The 18,023-nt window shown below is 40.2% G+C and overlaps 2 long non-coding RNA genes across 2 annotated transcripts in view; both read right to left on the reverse strand.

Annotated features, from left to right (window-relative positions):
* LOC124137214 overlaps positions 1-5,013 on the reverse strand; it is a 108,132-nt gene extending 103,119 nt beyond the window's left edge. Inside the window, exon 1 of the long non-coding RNA XR_006861497.2 lies at positions 4,783-5,013. This is a non-coding gene — a long non-coding RNA (uncharacterized LOC124137214). The remainder of the gene's footprint in view (positions 1-4,782) is intronic.
* A 10,088-nt stretch (positions 5,014-15,101) lies between these two features.
* Positions 15,102-15,805, reverse strand: LOC124137300. The gene is made up of 2 exons (XR_006861506.2): positions 15,761-15,805; positions 15,102-15,462 (listed from the first exon to the last, which is right to left on the reverse strand). It is a non-coding gene; the product is annotated as an uncharacterized LOC124137300 (long non-coding RNA).
* Between the last annotated feature and the right edge of the window lie 2,218 nt (positions 15,806-18,023).

Here is an 18,023-nt window from a genome sequence, read left to right on the forward strand (position 1 = left end):
ACCTTGAAGACTTGTTTTAACATATGTGATTTATTATGAGATTGTGTCCTGTTCTCTCAGGAGGAAAAACTCACATTTTTAAAGTTTCCAACATCAATGTAAACATACTACATCTAGATTAAAAAGAGTACACCTTCCAAATTTAGAATGTATAAAAATAAGAAATTATCTTCACAAGAACTAACAATACAACACAACAAGCAGTAAAGGATTTTAGAAAACTTGGTTTCATTATCTATCTTTTATTAGTCATCATAAACTCTAACCAGAGATGTTTGCAAATACCTGCAGAAATAAAAGAGCTCCTTCACCAGCATTACGGGGTGGTGGGGCAGAGTAGAGGTTATGGTGTTAGCTGGGTTCGACCTGGGTTCGATTCCCCACAAGGGTACAAGGGTACATTGCATGAAGCCCATTTCTGGTGTTCCCTGCCTTGATATTGCTGGAATATTGCTAAAAGCAGCATAAAACCCAACTCACTCACTCCACCATTCCTGAAATCTCAAACCCTAAAATCATAACATTTAGCATGTAGCTTAATTCTTGAGCCAAATGTCCTACAATTACCCAAGCCTCACCGCTGTACAAGTGTAAGTGCAACAATCTTGTTTCACAGAAAATAAAAGATGACCTTGACCATTAATAGACATGCCACCAACATTTCATTAGGTAGAATTTGTAAGACATATGCAAACATAAAGTCCCATGTCTGAAGCAGTAACCATGCCTCAGAATCTGACAATGACATAACAAAGTTTACAAAACCCTGACTGCTGACCTTGACCTTTGACCAAAACATTATCAAAATGTATCAATGCATCAATGTTTTTTGAGAAAGTGTAATCACAATCATTTCAGTGGGACTTTTCCTTCTTTACCTTTCCACAAGGCTGCTAATAAAATACTAACGTACACTCCTTAACAAGTAGGTGTGTAATGAGTCAAATATCTAAGAACATCCTGCACAATACACAACTAAAGTGGAGGGATGAAGACCAAACCATGCCATTAAACCAGCATAACCCCATAGAACATCCTAAAACACCAAGCTCAAGGGAGAAAGGCCTTAAAAATGTACCTTCAAACCAGCATAACCCCATAGAACATCCTAACACACCAAAGCTCAAGGGAGAAAGGCCTTCAAACTGTATCTTCAAACCAGCATAACCCAAAAGAACATCCTAACACACCAAAGCTCAAGGGAGAAAGGCCTTCAAACTGTACCTTCAAACCAGCATAACCCAAAAGAACATCCTAACACACCAAAGCTCAAGGGAGAAAGGCCTTCAAACTGTACCTTCAAACCAGCATAACCCCATAGAACATCCTAACACATCACTGGGAGGGAAGACTAACGCTTAGTCTCTGAAAATATATAATTTTGAAGGAAACAAATAGCTCCTTTTAAAGTAAAAAGGATCCCCAGTGATATGGGAGATTCTAGACTTGTTTCATTTAGGGCTTTTACATTACAGAAAGGACTGGGTGGAAGGAAAAAATTATGGTTCAGGGACTTTGAGAGAGACTGAAGTAGAGGGATGAAGAACTACAAAATGTAACATTAAACTACTGTAACTCCATAGCTCATCCTAACACACTACAGCTCAAGGAATGGAAGAAATTCAAACTGTACCATAAAAATAGCACAAACATAGTATAATTGGCAATGAAGACATTCTATAGGCTCCTTTCTATTACATATATATTATGAGAAAATTCAACAAAAAGAAATCCCAAAATATTTCAGTCTTTAAAACATTCATCCTCGTCCCCTTCTCAGCTCTAACAGCCTTACCAATTCCCTTTTCAGCTATCACAAGATTTGAAGGTTTCCTGATACTCGAGGGTTCCCGAATAGAAATATATATATATACCTAACCCTATACAACTTTACTTCAGGAACTATATGTCAGTCTAATCCCAACACCATAACTCATGAGGAAAGATGAAGAGCTTCAAATTGTACCATTAAACCAGCATAAGCCTTAGGGATGGATAACAACATTCTTGTGGTAAAACTAATGGTTCAAGACCTACACCACAAACTACTTTGAATGAAATGCTCAAGCATAAACCGCATAATGTGTTTCCAAAACATGCTGACATATGGAAAACTAGCCTGGTCACACACAACACATGCCAGGTCCTTTCAGGCCTCTATCACCAAGTACTGACACAGTTCAACAGCAATGCTCCACACAACCTGCACATATACTCCATAACACAGTTTTAGCTGTATGAAACAAGTAGGGGATATCTGGGGAGGCCACATTCTTGCCGCAACTACCAAACCCTCTGCTGATGTTAGGAGCTTGGGACTAGCTGTGGAATGCACCAGATGGATAATATTACATTGTAAGCTCTCCGCAACACTTATGTTGCACCTTTCATAGAAATAAACCAATACCGAATAGCTGGAACTGTTTACATGCTGGGTTTCAGTGTTAAATATATAGCAATGGAATGTTGGTTGTTGTATATTGATAGTGAAATATATAGTTGCATGGTTGTAGTTGCCTATGAATGGATGAGAACCTGTTTCTACACTGTTCAAACTTCAAAGTTATGATAGAAAGAAAAAATTTAATGATGATTCATCATAAAAATTTGAGGTTAGCTGTTTGTAATATATGCAAGTATGATGAAAAGCCACAGATAAATTATTTATCAATTTGAATAAATTGTGCATGTGTATTTCTGTTATAGATTTTAGAGACAAAATTGCAAAATATGGTTCAGTTTTATTCATTTAATGTAACTCTTTTAACCAGGAGACACATAGGTATGATATTAAATGTTTATGAAATATGTGATGAAAAATATAGTCGTATAAATATATCAGTTGTTATATTAATAAATTCAATGGACGTTAGGCATATGAAAAAAAAAGATATAACTCATTTACACCTTTAACTAATCTTTGACGAAACCTTTCATGTCTACTATGGATAACATCAAGTACAATATATTTCATTAGTGTCAAAGTTAATGTTGAAATCTGTCATCAAATATCAGAAACCAAAAGGTCACACAAGCCCAATGAACTATCCATGTCTGCAGCGAATAAAATGAAAAACACAGTAGTGTTAGCTTAGTTGTAATTCGAGATTGTGATGAAAGAGGGCTTCTGTTTTTTTGCCAGATGCCATTCACACAATGCCATTCTCCTGTGCGAAATTCTGGACTAGCACAATACTGGATGACACCCACGGTCTAGCTCTTCTAAGCTTCAAGCTCACAGTGCCAAGCCTACGTTTACCTTTGGTCGTGTGACTGCCCGCTTTCTCCAACTGCGGTCCCTCATCCCCTCGCATCACGTCATTAAGCTGATTCGCACGTCACTCAACTAAGGTCTAAGCCCCGTGTTTGTTCGAAGGCAATCTGTTGTTGTAAATCTTGAGATCTGCGACCTGCCATGCCCTGATGGTTGTTTTCTCCTAATTATACCAATGTTGCTTCAGTTGTCCCGATCAGTCGTGAGGGATGGTTTACCTTGGCAACAGAACGCTAGGTGACAGATATCAATGTCTCATACCGTCGTTGAATGTATCTCGCTTGTCGTGCTTCGAATGCATCGACGCAAAGTATAGTTCTCTTTTACGACAAGAAGGACTTGACCGATTTCTTGCACCAAACACGAAAGTGGCACTCATCACGTGACTCAACACATGACATGCACGTGCTATTCGAGTAATAATCAAAAGCAATTACAACCGAGCTTGTACGCAAGTAATTACAAGCGATAGCACACTATCTGTGTAATAAGCCACACTAAGCAAAACGAAATCGGATAGCCGTGGTGTTGAAGGGTCACACTAGCTTTATTGTCCAGCATTGGCCTGCTGCGTCCGCTAGGGCGGAGGCGCGTATGATAATAGCTAGTCATCCACAGAGGTTACCGTACCACGCTCGGCCTTGTATTGAGGATTGGAGGAGATGGCCCATCAAGGCTCATTAAAGTATGCATTTCCATCTCAAACATAGACTTGAATTCTAGAGTGAGCACAGGTTGCTATCGGCCTCGAAAGCAGACATGACCTACTCAAGCTGTGCGTAGCAGACGACAAAAAAATGAAATTCGTTTCTGAAGTAGTTATAACTGAAATATATGTTAGCAATTGTAAAAAAGTTTGAATAATAGTTATGCATATATCAAATCACTCCCCTTTAATCCCTCCTTCTCTCAGGAACGCCCTCTTTTCCTCCCTCCCCCAGGAAAATACAGCTGCTGGTGTTATCAGCTCTGCTTCCATCTGCGAGCGGTCACAGGAAGTGGTTAAAATAAAGGAAATTAGATAATTACATCCGTGGTTCAGATACCTCTCACCGTTTTCCCTCAGACGTCGTGTTCTGACCCATATCTAGCAGCCGAACTCCCCATTAACTTGACGCACTGTGTCAAAACATATTTATCCCATTATACTGCAATCCAAGAATTCTCCACTGACAACCACTCCTGCCATATCACCTAGCTTAGATCTGTCGTACAGAAATAACTTTTTATCATGAAATACGGGTCCGGCCTTGCAGACGTGTACAATCTGCATCGTATCCCATCGCTCCTCCATTCTTACCCCCAGGCCTCGCGCGGCTAGGATCTCTTGGATTTTGTCCAAAATTCTTCCCATTTCACCGTTTTGCTGGCAGTTTCTGGTCCCAACCACTGCCTCTATAGTAAACCTTCCTCGATGATCTCATATCACCAATAGTGCGATACGCGTCCTTGTAACGATGATTCTGCAATAAGAAACTGTCATCATTGTTTTCAAGAAGGTTACTCACGAGGTCCCGTGGTCTCATCCAAGCCAACAGGTTGTATCCGTCGATTCAGCCCTCTCCCAGCGGATCGCTCCTATCTCCTAGTCCAGAAACTCTGTCTGGAGCTGTCTCACAAACCCCGCTCTCTGCGTAGGTCTCCCTACATCCTGCCTTCACTGATTAATCGTATAGTCATTTGATCCATTGAATACTAGCTATCACTCTGCCCCTGGCCCAGTCGTACTATCTAACACAACTTGCTTGTGTGCCATTGTTTGCCTTCGGAATTTACTAGTGACAGGCTGATAAACACAAGGCCCGCCCATCTCAGCCTGTGGCCAAATCCTCGCATCCCATTGGCCGTATATTGTAAATATTGGCATTGCGAGCATATTTCCCATACCTACGGGGCATTAGAGCTAGAATACTAGTTTATAGTCGGACACGGGACTTCCCAGGACGCTAACAGTATACTGCCCTCCTATAAAACCAGAAATGATAGCTTTTGTCTTATCTGAAAGCAAAACGAGAGAGTTGTAAATTCATGCAGTCTTTTCCTGGTGAGATCGTGTTCAGACCTCGACCAGCTAGCGTTGAGGTTATAATACTACACTAGAGGATAAGCCGCGACCGCGTGAGTCGAGTTGCCAGCTTTACCCCCTCGGAGGGAAATAGGGTAGATAATACTCCTACCCACCCGTGGTTTTATTCGGGCGTGATCATCGTCTGAATGTGTTGACATTTAATGATTGCTGGATTCCAACCGACAAAGAAGGCAGTCTAGATTTACAGCTTGCTATGTGACAGCCTTCGTTTGTATCGGTTGTAGCAATGAAGAAACTGTATGTTAGATATGCAAGGTGGTAATTTGGACGATGACAGGATTGTTTTTTGTTTGCTTAAATCACAAAAAAAGTTATTTCATGTTGGTAAATTTGACATAATGTTGAGACACAGAGGATATATAGCTGGTCTTGTTAATTAGCATATTTATCTCACCAAGTGGATTGACAAAGCTGTTATGTATATGCACGTCGCAACTACGAGTGAGTAAATGAAGTTTCTCAGGGCACAAAATGATATTATAATGTTAATTGATAAGATTAACCTAATGTTTATCCTAAACTTAAGTTCAAAACAAAAAGTCACAACATACTGAATTCTCCAGTAATGATCCAAACGTAACCTTGATACGGCACCCGTTTGATCAGCGACGTCATGCAATTGTCCATGACGTAATAGTTACGTCATTGAGATTTGTGATATACAGTTGGTTTTTTTCACCATTGAAAATATAGAGGACGTGTGTATGTTCTTTTCAAGTACCATAATTACGTAAACTACGGTTATAAGGAACACGCTTATAACGAACTAACTTTTTAGTCCCGACTATATGCTGTAGTTATGCTGTATATATGCTTATAACGAATTACGGTTATAACGAACTAAAATTAGTAGTCCCTTTGAGTTCGTTATAACCGTAGTTTACTGTATATGTATGTTGATTTGACTTTTAATTTGAACTTACTTACATATTTGTCTCATCCAGGGGCCTGACAAAAGTAGATATATTCATAAGTGACTCAACTACGAATGAAAATGTCAACCAGTCCAGATCACCAGATTAGATATACGAATGAAAATGTCAACCAGTCCAGATCTTCAGATTAGATAAACATATAATTTGACAAGAAAAGACAAATGTTTTGTTTATTATGTATTCCTCACTGGTCTATTAGATGGACGAAAAGAAGTATTTCACTCGGAATCCCCCGAGAAGCCTAAAATAGTCCTTTCGATACGTATACGTTCTTGTACTAAAAGGGACCGCCGGCATCAGTCCGGACTAGTACAAGCACACACACACACACACACACACACCACCACCACCCAACACACACACCCTACACACACACGTGCATGCACGTCGCTATATAAGTGCAATAATCTTGGACCCGACGTTAAACCCCATTTCAAGTCAAGTCAAGTCTTGTACTAAAAACAATATTTTACGGAATGCATATCAACTTAGTTTTCGAAGGAGCGTTTGTTCCAGCCCCCCCTAGATTTTTCATAGAAAACAGTTTTATTTGTATCAAGTTGGGGACAAGTGATACAAGCTTGACCACACCCGATCTCGCTAGTCGCCTCAAGCCACAAGCACGGGTTGCATGATCCGGATCTTCATGAGGACGCCAACTTGTTGCTGCAGTATTGACGGGTGCTGCGTAAAACAAACTACAATGTATTATAACTATGCCCATATGACCATACGTGTCCATGTCTGTGTACTTCCTATTTTATGCAGTGGCAACTTCCATACAGATATACCTCCATGTACCTATTTGTTCATTTTTTAGAAGCAAATATGTCAAATCATCCACAAAATTTTATTACAAAACTATTAAGCCGACATAGACAAGAATCATTGGAACGGAACAACGTTGTGAGACCAGTGCCGTAACCAGCCAGGGGTTTTCAAAGAAAACAGTTTTATTTGAATCAAGTCGGGGACAAGTGATACTTGTACGTACAAATATTTGCCCCCCCCCCCCCCCCCCCCGTCAAAAAAGGCTAACTACGACCTTGAAAGGTGCAGTATTATGGTTTGGTGTAATATAAACTGTTGGGCAAAAGAAAGTATAAATTAGAAAATTTGAAATTAAAACGTTACTAGACTTACAGTCGCCTAGACATTGCAAACTTTAGGTTCAAAACACAACTATAATACCAGTATCAAATACATTCCATTTCGATTTTAGCCGCCATCGAACATGGATGGATGCTTTCTTTTACCCGGCACTTTAGCACAATATTTGTGTTCCCATTTAGTTAACAATTTCACCTTACTTCAAAGTATCTACCGAAGCAATAGTCTTTTCTTGTCAAATAACACGTTTATTTTCACAGCATGACTTCAACATGCTATTTAACAAGAAAACACAAATCATAATTTTTTACTGATCATCTCGATCTTACATTGAGAAACCATAGTGTCACTGGGGTAGACTGAAAGTATTAGCGACATAAAGTGTAATTAATTGTTTCTTAATTTCTTATTTCGTGAATTTACTTTGTTCATATACATATATCATTTTATCACAATACATAAAAAAATGTATTATCTAACCTCTGTGGATACCAAGCGTAATATATTTACAGACCGCCGTCATATAGCTGGAATATTGCCGAGTGCGGCGTTAAAAACAAACAAACAAACAAACAAACCAAGCATAATACCGTCACTGCTGAACAGCATACTGGAAATGTGAGAGTGGTCATCTAAAGAAATTCAGTATGCGTCCAATCAAAAACGCCAAAAGCCATTACCGTCAAAACACTATCCAGCGTATTGTATCTCCATTGTATTATTATCATAACAGATTGGAGATAATATACAGACTGGAGATAATATACAGATTGGAGATAATATACACATGGAGATAATATACACATGGAGATGCCACAAGTTGTTCTGGAAATCGGTTCCCAAATAATACTTTTACGACTCATCTCATTGTGGAAGCGTTTTACCCCCAGAAATGTTAAACCAATAATCTTCTACGACTAACCTTAAACCAGTCATAATTTATTCGCAGTCACCGGACGAATCCACAACAAGACTCACAGATTACGCAAACAACAGTGACTGAAAGGAATTGGTGTTTCGGGTTAATTTGGAAGTATAATTTCGTCAAAAATAATAATCGTGTTTCTTGAAAACCTATCTTATACACCCAATACCTCTCCCACTCACCTCCTTTTATTTCGGAAGGCGGTTCAGTGCTTGAGAACGCAAAGAGCAGGAAACCCACCACTAGCGCTCCTATAACAGGAATGAGCCTGTGAAAAGCCAGAGCATGCACCAGAACCAGATTCGGCTCTGGCATCGCCACTAAGTTAGGACTTGTGTACAGTTCCTGTCTTTGTAGACTTCAAAGGTAACATAAATTTAAAAGAAAGTAAATTCGGCCAAATGGTGGTATAGACAGTTATAGCTCACATTATTACGTCTTATGTTTAAAATAACCGTTAGAATGTCCTTGAGTCTACGTACATTCTATGGGTGTTGGCAAGGGCTTACATTGGTACTGCTCTTTGATAGCTTCTGTCGGACTGAATTCTGCTAGTAGGCATTATTGGCCCGTTGATATTAATTGCTCTTGTAAAACTGGTTCTGAGGAAACGTCTGGTCTTATCCTGAAGGTTGTTGAACTAACTGACACGGAAGCAAAAAATATTTGATTCAATTTAACCGTAAACATGTTATTAAATTAAAGATATGGATAAAGTTACATTCATCTCCGTATACCCGAAGTTTGTTGTTCGGGTTTGAACAATTACCGTGGGCGTTTTTGGTCAGAATCGGTCTTCAGTAACTAAAGACCCTGCTTAAGTCGAGATCGGGAAATCATGCTCTGTGACTTGCCTGATTCTGTGTCATCGTGCCCCATCAGCATGTACCGGTGATCATGCTATCAATCACTGGTTTACATGGTCCAGACCTTTTTACTGGCATCGTGATATAACTGAAATATTATGTGTGGCGTTAAAAAATCATTCACTCCTTTGAACACTAACATTTATCCACATTCCTTATGGAATAGAAGTTGTTTCGGTGTAACCGACTGTTCGCTTAATCCGACTTTGATTTATCCGAAGTTGTCTCATACAAAGTCCCAGTAAATTGGGGTTTTTTATACAAGAAGTAGTCGCTGCTGGCACTGAATTGTTGATATGGTAGACTGCAGGCTTGTAGACTCCTCGGTAAGAATCATCTTGTACATTCATTCGTTGACCGGGGTAATATCTGTCATCCGTTTCGAAGCAGGTCTTTGTGTAGCGGCCACACAAGAGATTTAGTATTAGTATTAGCTGTATTGCTGAAGGAGAAAAAGAACATACAGACGAAACAACTTTTTCTAAAACTGCCCTACTGACACAAGTACCCTCAGTTCATGTTACAGTAAACTACGGTTATAACGAACACGCTTATAACGAACTGACGGATATAACGAACTTACTTTTTGGTCCCGACTACTTGCTGTATTCATGCTGTATATGTACTTATAACGAACTACGGTGATAACGAACTAAAATTAGTAGTCCCTTTGAGTTCGTTATAACCGTAGTCTCCTGTATTAAAAGGCGCACTCTCGTCCAGACCAAGCCCTGCTTGCATGCCCACAATGTTCTCATACGAGTATTTGTCCACTCCTGCGAACTTACATTACCTATTTGACCTATTCGTATACAACGTATACAACGTATACAACGATTTACACACGTGGGTAGATTTGTGTGTTAATATACAGGCACGTGTATGCTTGTCCTGGGTCGTATTTACGTGATGTGAAATGCGGTTTTAACGTCACGTTCAAGATTATTTCACGTATATAGCGACGTGCACGTGTGTTTGGATGCTAGTTTTTAAAGTTCTAGGTAGCCCAACATGCCGCAGTTTAACATGGATACTCCATTATAAACTCCAGACAAATTATACTCCGGACACATTATACCATCTTCCCGAGGCAAGGGCGTTAACTGACTATAAAAGTTCAGTTTCCACCCTTGTCGAGCTAGACTGGAATTCCGGAGTTACAATTTGGCTTGACTAATGAGACTATGCATAGTCCAATCAAAATCGCGTAACAAACTAGATATTCGGTTCGTAAACAACATGAATTTCAATGTGCATATTTCGGTGGACTGCAGGATTTGCCAAGCATGTGTTTCGCCAGCTGGGGCGTCGACATGTATTTTGCAAATCTTTTCATGTTTTTAATCAAGGTGCCCAGTTGAGTTTATACACTTCGCGAGGTAAGCCACGTTTTATTACAATATAGATCTTGATTATAGATCAGATAGTTTTGACTGGGCGCCGCCATTTTGTCTAAACCAAATGCAAGTAATATTAGAATGGAATCTGATTGGTCAATAGGAGGGACATAGAAGGGACATAACTCGTAATAGCCACTGGTGGCGCTACGATCGAGGCTGGAAATTCCAGCCTAGTTCGGCAAGAGTGAACTGGACTTTTATAGTCGGTTAACTCCCTTGTCTCGGGAAGATGCATTATACTGACTACGAGCCGACTAGTTCTTAACAAGCGCCAGGCTAACAAGTGCAATCTTTTAACGTATTTTGGTATGACGCAGACAGGTGATCAAACTACCGATTTTCCGCTTTCCTTCCAAAGACGTCGGTAGAGTAACGGTACATTTCCCAAGATGTGGAAACGCATACGTGGGTACATTGTATGCCTGCGGATAAAGCTTAGCGTAAAGCACACAATCTGATAAGCCACCTTTTCGCCAAAACTTCAATTCATCTGATAGCTTGATGTTTTCTCTCTCTTACACTTTTGTAACTTTTAACAGTAAAGCATGGAGTATGTCCGTAATGAATATCTCTAAATGCAAAACGTAAACTCCACACACGTTCCCTTCAAAGACACAACGTTGTGGATACGTTGTGGGAATAGTACGTCATAACATAACGTTCAGTAACATTGTGACAACGTTGCGTTAGAAACACAAGAAACATATTTCGTATAGGTCCGGCGCTAGCCCGATGAGACACAGGGTGTACTTCCGATCAAACCTAAGACATAATTTTTAAATGGAAAAAGAAAACAATTCGAACAACAACTCAGCCCCATGAACCGCAAATTTCAAAGTACAGAGAGACTGCTTAGATAATCACAGAAATAAATCCCCAGTATTTAATTGGAAATTAGCACGAACTTCATATAAATGTCGATATGCCCTGTCAAGAAGTGATGCTATATGTCAGGCACGTTAATCACGAAGAAAGGTGTGTAATAACACAATGTTGTAGGAATGTTGTAGGAATGTTGTAGGAATGTTGTAGGAATGTATTTTGGTTACGTTACACCGTAACGTTGTAGCAACATACAAAGCCATACGATTTAATGTTGTGGCAACATTATTCTTTCACATAACAACATATCCGTGTGGTACTTTGCAATAATAGGTCTTCAGCAACCCATGCTTGCCGTAATAGGCGACTATACTTGTCATAAAAGGCGACGCAGCAATGTGCCAGCTACATGAAGGCGGTCTGTAAATAATCGAATCTGGACCAGACAATCCAGTGATTGACATCATGAGCATCGATCCACGCAATTGGGATACGATGACATACATCAACCAAGTCAGCGAGCTTGGCCACCCGATCCCGTTAGTCGCCTTTTATGACAAGTATAGTCGCCTATTATGGCAAGCATGGGTTGCTGTAGACCTATTCTACCTCGGATCTTCACGGGTAGTTGCAAAGTACCACACGCATATGTTGCTAGGACAAGTTCCAATCAGGGGTCCTCACGGGTCTCTGATCTGTGAATCTAGACACTTGGACAAGACGGCCAGTTAACGTGTATACATGCACACAGAGTAAACATGTTAAAACGTGCGTTAATCAGTGAAGCTCTCCTCGGGTAGGAATACAAAAAAACTCGTTTACTCGAACTCCGGTATCTCGATACATCGTTTAAGACGACGTGACGGTCCCGGTTTATCAACGCCATGGTCTAATATTTTCCCTACTGGCGTGATGAAATTGTGCACATATTCACAAATACATGCGAATATATATGGATGCACATGAGGTTAATAACACCTTACAGATTAAAAGATTTTATTTTATATCCCGTGACAAGATATTGAAAATGTCTGACCTAATGTTATCTACTCTGTCATAATGAAACAAATGTATCCAATACAGCCAACGCAAGTCTATAATAGTTGGCAAGACTAGATTACTGCCATACAGACCATGAAACAAATGTACCCAATACAGCCAACGCAAGTCTATAATAGTTGGCAAGACTAGATTACTGCCATACAGACCATGAAACAAATGTACCCAATACAGCCAACGCAAGTCTATAATAGTCGGCAAGTCTAGATTACTGCCATACAGACCATGAAACAAACGTATCCAATACAGCCCACGCAAGTCTATAATAGTTTGCAAGTCTAGATTACTGCCATACAGACCATGAAACAAATGTACCCAATACAGCCAACGCAAGTCTATAATAGTTGGCAAGTCTAGATAACTGCCATACAGACCATGAAACAAACGTATCCAATACAGCCAACGCAAGTCTATAATAGTTGGCAAGTCTAGATTACTGCCATACAGACCATGAAACAAACGTATCCAATACAGCCAACGCAAGTCTATAATAGTTGGCAAGTCTAGATTACTGCCATACAGACCATGAAACAAACGTATCCAATACAGCCAACGCAAGTCTATAATAGTTGGCAAGTCTAGATTACTGCCATACAGACCATGAAACAAACGTATCCAATACAGCCAACGCAAGTCTATAATAGTTGGCAAGTCTAGATTACTGCCATACAGACCATGAAACAAACGTATCCAATACAGCCAACGCAAGTCTATAATAGTTGGCAAGTCTAGATTACTGCCATACAGACCATGGAACGAACGTATCCAATACAGCCCACGCAAGTCTATAATAGTTGGCAAGTCTAGATTACTGCCATACAGACCATGAAACAAACGTATCCAATACAGCCAACGCAAGTCTATAATAGTTGGCAAGTCTAGATTACTGCCATACAGACCATGAAACAAACGTATCCAATACAGCCAACGCAAGTCTATAATAGTTGGCAAGTCTAGATTACTGCCATACAGACCATGAAACAAACGTATCCAATACAGCCAACGCAAGTCTATAATAGTTGGCAAGTCTAGATTACTGCCATACAGACCATGAAACAAACGTATCCAATACAGCCAACGCAAGTCTATAATAGTTGGCAAGTCTAGATTACTGCCATACAGACCATGAAACAAACGTATCCAATACAGCCAACGCAAGTCTATAATAGTTGGCAAGTCTAGATTACTGCCATACAGACCATGGAACGAACGTATCCAATACAGCCCACGCAAGTCTATAATAGTTGGCAAGTCTAGATTACTGCCATACAGACCATGAAACAAACGTATCCAATACAGCCAACGCAAGTCTATAATAGTTGGCAAGTCTAGATTACTGCCATACAGACCATGAAACAAACGTATCCAATACAGCCCACGCAAGTCTATAATAGTTGGCAAGTCTAGATTACTGCCATACAGACCATGAAACAAACGTATCCAATACAGCCAACGCAAGTCTATAATAGTTGGCAAGTCTAGATTACTGCCATACAGACCATGAAACAAACGTATCCAATACAGCCAACGCAAGTCTATAATAGTTGGCAAGTCTAGATTACTGCCATACAGACCATGAAACAAACGTATCCAATACAGCCAACGCAAGTCTATAATAGTTGGCAAGTCTAGATTACTGCCATACAGACCATGAAACAAACGTATCCAATACAGCCAACGCAAGTCTATAATAGTCGGCAAGTCTAGATTACTGCCATACAGACCATGAAACAAACGTATCCAATACAGCCCACGCAAGTCTATAATAGTTGGCAAGTCTAGATTACTGCCATACAGACCATGGAACAAACGTATCCAATACAGCCAACGCAAGTCTATAATAGTTGGCAAGTCTAGATTACTGCCATACAGACCATGAAACAAACGTATCCAATACAGCCAACGCAAGTCTATAATAGTTGGCAAGTCTAGATTACTGCCATACAGACCATGAAACAAACGTATCCAATACAGCCCACGCAAGTCTATAATAGTTGGCAAGTCTAGATTACTGCCATACAGACCATGAAACAAACGTATCCAATACAGCCAAAGCAAGTCTATAATAGTTGGCAAGTCTAGATTACTGCCATACAGACCATGGAACAAACGTATCCAATACAGCCCACGCAAGTCTATAATAGTTGGCAAGTCTAGATTACTGCCATACAGACCATGAAACAAACGTATCCAATACAGCCCACGCAAGTCTATAATAGTTGGCAAGTCTAGATTACTGCCATACAGACCATGAGACAAACGTATCCAATACAGCCCACGCAAGTCTATAATACTTCCGCCAATCGGGATTACTGCGGTTTCTGGAAACTCTATCTGGCTCCTTTTTGTTATAATTTATTTAGATAATTTAACAACGTGTTTTGCTGTAAAATATGATAATTTCATAAACTAAATGTTAGTCTACCTATTCTACAAAGAGCTCTCTTAACTTTCATCATTACCGCTTGGTATGATTTAAGAAATGGAAGTGCTCTACCCACTGTAATATTTCCAAGTTTTCACCTGCATATACTGTTAAAATGAACTATTCATGCAGCAGAAATTATGATTGAGAAATATTTATTTTCAATATTACATCACTAAGTAATATTAAGTTGAAATTTATTTATCTGACATGCATGTGTCTGTTACTGCTGTGCAATATATCATATTCGCCATTCGTAGATATCACATTTTCCATTTTCTTACACAATATGCACTAAAAGCAAAATGAAGAAAATGGCATCCTTGATTCGGGACTAGATAGTATTGATAGAACCACACAGACTGGAACAGTCCCGCGTTCAACGTCCCCATACTTTCACACAATGCAGCTTTTCACTGTCTCTCGCAAATAGATATGGCATTCATTCGCTGCTTGTCCCACGAGCAGATTGGCGTTTTGATCATTCCTCTCAGGTAGGAGATGGTCCAGGTTTCCGTCCAGTCTCCCGGGGGGCAGGTACGGCGAGGTGCGGGGACCTAGTGGTAACAGTAGAAAGGCGAAGGGAGAAAGACGGCATTGTCCATAACAGAGAGACGGAGCAATGTAATTCCCGGCATTAATATCAAGCGGGTCGTGTTAATAAGACCTCCTGTCTGGGCTTAGTCTTCTAACGTCGGTTCACCTGTATTGCCCCCCGCACCAGGTGGTACGGGAAGGGGGATCTGGAAGGGACGCGCCCCTCAAAACAACGCTACCTTTATACTGCAGTGCCCCATTCTGCCAGACACTTAATATAGCCAGAAACATGTCCGATCACAATGAAATTGCAGATACCTTCCTGACCACATGCAGAGAAATTCTCTTCCTCCCCTAGCTGCATATGATTGGATATTGTTGTCCCGTGTTAGCCTTACCACGTTTGGTTGGAGCAAAGTCCAGCTTGCGGTGCGGAGAACAAAAGGTGCTCTGTTTTAGTGTAATCTGCGTAGGGGACGACAGGGCGCTGTGCTTAGTCCTCCTCTTTGATGTTGACGTCCGTGAGCTCCGAGACCCGGGGCCACGGTGACTCATTCCTAAGGGACACATTCTTACCTGTGTCAGGGGGACAAATATTATTTAATTGTGTGTCTTATCTGAAATGTGTTTCACAAGACGCCAGAATTTCATTTACGTCTTAAAGGTACAGGTCCTGTCTGTTGTACTTTGCAAAGCAAGGGTCGGGCAACTGGTACTGTTGGTTGGTTGGTTGGTTGGTTGGTTGGTTGGTTGTTTAACGCCGCACTCAGCAATATTCCAGATATATGACGGCGGTCTGTAAATAATCGAGTCTGGACCAGACAATCCAGTGATTGATATTATGAGCATCGATCCACGCAATTTGGATACGAAGACATGCATTAACTAAGACAGTGAGCCTGACCACCCGATCTAGTAAATCACTTCTTACAGCCAGCACAGGATACCTTGGATCTGTCTAACCCCACACCCGACAGGAGAGCTCCAACGAGAGTTGGGAATCTAAGGGACACACCGGATGGTGCTACTGAAAGTATCAGACCTCCCATCGGGGGTCAGCATTATCGCCTACTTGACGCACAGAATGTCCATTAAAAGCTTCTTGAGATTATACAACAAACACCTTTCCTGCATTTCCAAAGGGTTGCCGTCTTACAAAGATATCTATTGCCTATTTCAATCCACATTTTGACCAAACCAAGTTTGTTAAATGGAATTGCTACCGCGTCGTCTTACAAAGACAACCAAATACTCATGTTTTTCTTCACAGTGCAGTTGTACACACACACACACACACACACACACATACATATATATATATATATATATATATATATATATATATATATATATATATATATATATATATATATATATATATATACGTATTTCAATCCATATTTTGACCAGAACCAAGTTTGTTAAATGGAATTGCTACCGCGTCGTCTTTCAATGACGACCAAATACTCATTTTTTTCTTCACAGTGCAGTTATATATACGAATTTCAATCCACATTTTGACTTAACCAAGTTTGTAAAATGATAATGCTATTTTTCTAAAGAAATTATTCGAACACAGTCATTTCCAAATATGGCCTGTGCATTAACGTGTTCGGTACCCATTGCTACATCATTCCGTACTTAGAATCCAAGACATGAAGAGCAGCCTGTAAAACGATGGCTTCCATTTGTTGCTTCTGTTGTCATTGACGATGACATAAACACTCCGTTGCCAAGGAAACTAACCACAGCTCAACTACATGTGGTGATATTCTTAAACTTTAATAAAGACACAGGATATAATTTACAATGGAATGTAACCAGGAATGTATTTTTTTTTTAAAACAACACCAATTTATTCAATAATAATTTCAATATTTGAGTATACAATCGCTCTGGACATCTATACGTCTTGACCCACTACTAAAGCGAGCCGTTGGCATACACGTGTTCTGTGTAAAGAGGCTAAATCATTTCCTACTTCTAAATTTTGTTCCAAAGAATTCTGGTAATTATAACTGCAGCTCTTAATACCAAGAAATCGGGGGAGTACAGTCAGCGTTAAACATTACCTGAGAAAGTACATGGCCCTCGAGCAATACAACCATCAACAAGTTGCCTGACGCCCTAAATATACCTCGCCTCGCTCGTAGGTATGGAATGGTATTTAAGTACTCCTGCAGACTGAACACGGCTGAAACTTGAAGTAAGACTGATATATCGGTGTCAGAAGATGGCGGAAGATGAAATAGTGAGCCGAGAATCGGAGATTGGCCTACTTCTAATTTGCCCGACTGGAGATGGCAGATGGGCTATTTTTATCTCTCATCAATGTATATTTATATCTTGCCTCCTCGGAGGGAAAAGGCTGTACAGGTTTAGTGCATTGTATGTTGGAGTGCAGGGTGAGTAAGGCACTGGATGAGGTTGGTTTACCAGCAAAAACGAATTAATGTCGCCTCCTGATATAACGAAGTCGTTTGTGCCGAACTATATCGAAGTGTCGATCAACGTTAACGTGCGAATTAACGTCCACGCGGTAGAACGAACGTGGATATAACGTCTTAACGGTTATAACGAA

This window comes from Haliotis rufescens, unplaced genomic scaffold, assembly GCF_023055435.1.
Source record: "Haliotis rufescens isolate VD_foot unplaced genomic scaffold, xgHalRufe1.0.p SCAF_11, whole genome shotgun sequence".
Taxonomy (NCBI): Eukaryota; Metazoa; Mollusca; class Gastropoda; order Lepetellida; family Haliotidae; genus Haliotis; species Haliotis rufescens.